At 46.4% G+C, this 4147-nt stretch overlaps 1 pseudogene; it reads right to left on the bottom strand.

Annotated features, from left to right (window-relative positions):
* Window positions 1–1166: 1166 nt before the first annotated feature.
* LOC142803058 (uncharacterized) lies at window positions 1167–2761 on the bottom strand (annotated as a pseudogene).
* Window positions 2762–4147: the final 1386 nt, after the last annotated feature.

The raw sequence follows: 4147 nt of genomic DNA, 5'->3' as shown, positions 1-4147 counted from the left end.
ACATTACTGACTCTCAGCTTGGTGTCACTCGTGCTACTTACTGTTCGTCAGCTCCATCTCTTCGACAGTCATCATTGGCGAGCACATGCCACCGTCACCCTGGTTGCAGTCAAGCGCCTCGGTAGTCGTCGACGGCGTGCACTGTCCGTCGGAAGCGAGGGCAGGTTCGGCACTCGCCAGTGCATTTCTTACGACCTAGTAATTCTTACATACGTGCGAGTGTCACACAGTGATAGTTTTAGCGTTGCTCAAAATACATTAGGAAATACGAATACTTCTTGTCGCCGATGCTTATCGAACGCTGGTCGGGGCTTGCCGCTGTTGCGTTGGCAGTGGCTGATTGTTGAAGGCACTGCGTCAGGCTTCAACATCATTTTCATCTCTAGCGGCATTTGGGTGAAGAGTGACCGGTCGTACACATAGTCATCATCTTTGAAGTGTGCCGAGCAAAGTACGGCTCTCTTTGAAGGCTCCTGATTGTTTCGCCTGACTGCGATCGTCCACAGCTTTCGAAGCTTTACGCCTTTCGGAAAAATGTGAAAGCTGGTTCCGGCCATGGCATACGTGTTCAGGCAGCCCACGGCCACGCATTTCGTTGGCGTCGTGCTGCAACCTTCACTTTCTGAATCAGCTGCTCGTGGTCGGGCGTCACGCAGAAAAGAGATTTCGCGGCACGGTCGCACAATGGTATGCTCACCTTCATTCACCAGCAGCAATTCAGCAAGAACATTTCCGCCTCCATCGGAAATGCAGCCGCCGCAGCCGGGATGCGAACCCGCAACCTGTGAGTCAGCAGCAGACTACTTTAGCTTCTAGACCACTGCGGCGGGGCAAAATTAATGCACGTAGCCTTGTAAGTGCTCTGTAAAGTACATGTTCGCAGCAGCTGCTTTTAAAAACTCGAATGTCGTCCAACCACCAATAATGAACAATAGTGCTACCTTCCTAGTCCACAGCACATTTGACAGTGCCATTGTAGTTCTTCGATGATATATGTTGTCACTTGCTGCCTGCTTGCACATGACCGCACTTCAAAATTTAAAGCTTTTGACCCCTATATCATTGAATAGAAGCAGATACCTTGCAGCGCTGCCGGAGCTACGCGGAGTACACTGGCAGTAGACTTGTGCAGTATATATAATATAGTTCTGAGCATAACTGTTTCATTAAGCATATACAAGGGTTTTAGCCGTGCTTCTTGCATGACACGTTACAGCTATAAGAAGTACGTTTGGGATGTACTTCGCAAACTCTGAATTGCTGTAGCCATTACCAGCTGGTAATCGCAATACCCTTTTGTTGCAATATAGCCAACTTGTTGCAATCACAATGATCCCGTCTTTCATAAGAAGACATGAGTCAGTAGTGTTTGTTTCAAGAACTACATCTGAAAAAGCTATGCAGTGAAACTGTTATCCCTGAAAACCTGGAGGAGTAGGTCCAGAATCATGTAGCTTCTGCAAAGTTACTTGCTGTGCTGGGAGTGCTGTTTTGAACACGGCACTCTGATTGCGCTCTGCGCTCACACAAGCGCTTCACAACTTGCTGAAGCAGTCGATTTGGAGATTTCAAGTCGCGCTTCAATTGACCCAAAAATTTCTCAAATGAGAATGCTGAAAATGAGTCAAGATTGCCAAACTTCTGCACATCATGAGAAAGGTGTACAAGTGCATGTACATTGTAAACGTAAACACCCTCTCCATAAAGACATCCAGCATCAGTGACAAACTCTCGGAGAAGATTTTTGGCAAAGTTTAGGTGCAGGTGGCAAAGCTCAGGGCTTGCGAGGATAGACAATGCCACACTTAGCTTCATGAAATGCTGGTAATACCATTTTTCGATTCGCCCTGATAGCACCACAGGTCCGAAGTAGCCTTCCATCTTTCCAGTTCGCAAAGACTTCGGGGCTTACAGGCCATTTCCCGAGGTGTGTGCTTCTGCAAATTTATTAGCACCTCGCAGTTTCCTCGCAACCCATAAACACACAAGGTGCATGTTATCCAGTGGAAAATTGCTAACCATGCCAATCTTTAACTCGGTTAATGGTGAGTGTTCACGATGGTGCTCTTCCTGATCTTGGTTCAGAAATGCTTCATCAGTTCGCAGTGAATCATTGAGCTCTGGAAGAATTTCTTTCCGAGAGCTTTCAGAATAAACTCCTTCTTGAGTGCATCTCTCGCAACTGTGTTAGCCTCCATGGCCTTTGATGCACTTCAAGAATGCCCTTGCAGGTGCATCACAGACAAATGCACGTACTTGAACTGTAAACGTTTTGTCATCTTGAGTGAAGCCTTCCATTTGCAGCTTGCTCACTTATGCAATAAAATCACTAAAATAGTCCTGGAGGCTCTCAGGTTTTGTGTTTGCAACAAACAAGGCAATGACAAATGGCTTGACATCACTGGACTCTTCAACAGATGCCAATATTGGCTAGAACTGTTTGCTTCAACTCTTTGCAATGGTAAGTACATCAATATTTATCAGAAGTGCGATGGTATCACTTGTGATGCTGCCTGCTTGTATAATTTGTTCCAGTGCTGATTTAATACCAAAGTAGTGGTATGAACCAGATGCCCCCATTTTTTCTTAACGCGCAAGAGCTCGGCGTCCCCATTAGGCTTCGTGAGTCACTGGGTAACTCCGGGGGGTGCTTCTTCAATATTTTCAGCAGCAGCATTAGATGAGATGCACAAGCTTTAGTTTCACAGGCCCAAGCTCGACTGTTCTTCATAAGTTGTTTCAACCTGAACTTCTGCCACATTGCTGGCCACCCGTGTGCTCAGATTTGGGTGCACGTTAAAGAACCCCAGGTGGTCTAAATTTCCGGAGCCCTCCACTACGGCGTCTCTCATAATCATATAGTGGTTTTGGGACGTTAAACCCCACATATCAATCAACATTGCTGGCCAATCTCGGCTGTTCTACAGCTGACGTGCTTGCAAAAGCATTTGTAGGGTTTACATGCTCTTGATTTAAAGCCTCCGTGACATCACTGCTTGTGTTGTCTACTTCATTTGCGACATTCTTATCCTGTTCAGAAAAAGATGAAGTTGCAATGTCTGCGAAATGTTCGTGCACACATTCAGCAACTCTTCCTTTTGTTTGCCGGTCGCCAACATCTTCTAAATGTCTCCGGTGCCGTTTCATATCTGCATATGATATAGCGAGTGTTTTCAATTTAGGTTGACACACAAAGAAGCTAAGCTAATAACTACTGTAGTAACATGAGCTAAAATGGTGATAATATGGCATGCCATAGAGAAGGGGGTACTCAGGATTAATTTTGGCCAGCTGGGAATCTTTTATGTGGATTGAAATGTATATCTTTGCTTGTACTTTGCCTCTTCGCCATGCGGTGGCCGTGGCCTCGACTTTAGCAGCATGACAGCGAATATACAGTGACGGAGGGTAAAGGGAGAAGTTCAGGGTGAAATAGAAGCTTGAAGACATGAAAAATTTGGAACACGGGTGTCGTTGGAGCGAACGATTCGAGAATCGGATTTGTTTCAGCCTGGCAAAACCTTTCAAAATGTTGGCTCCAGCAACACCCCGTGTCCAATCATTTTTGCTCTTCACAACTTAAAGGTTATGCAAATGTCACAAGAGTACTTCTGGTCACAATCAAGCGCGGTCATTTCTCGATCGCAAAACCGCTGACACAGAATCGCTTTTGATCGCAAACAATTGGCCAACGCATTGCGTTACAGCCTGATCCGAATCGAGCTTGGCGCAGACATCGCACAAATAGCGATTGGACCTGATCTCGAATAAAACTAACTGTACCGGTGTCGCACGAGCAGTTACGATCGCAAAAAGGGCCGATCTGGATGAGGCTTAAGCCGCATCACTGGACCAGGTGCTGCTACTTTGACACCTCCAATTGCGATCAGCGCCTATCGCTACGCGATCCAACTTTCAGATTGCGCAGCGCCAAACTCGATCTGCGGATCGGTTTTTGTATCATCGTGGTTTCGACGTACAGAATTGATCAAACTTTCTTAGGCCAATATTGAACGTATTCCTGTGGCAGCATGGCCTGGGAACTGTTGACCCCTCCTGTACTTTTGTGTCAGCCACGGCGCGGCACCGCGTGAGATTGGTATTACATGCATGCAGTAGTTTCACTCTATCGAGAGTAGCAGCTTTA

This window comes from Rhipicephalus microplus, chromosome 3 (assembly GCF_043290135.1).
Source record: "Rhipicephalus microplus isolate Deutch F79 chromosome 3, USDA_Rmic, whole genome shotgun sequence".
NCBI lineage: Eukaryota > Metazoa > Arthropoda > Arachnida > Ixodida > Ixodidae > Rhipicephalus > Rhipicephalus microplus.
This window is presented reverse-complemented; position numbering and strand designations above follow the sequence as displayed.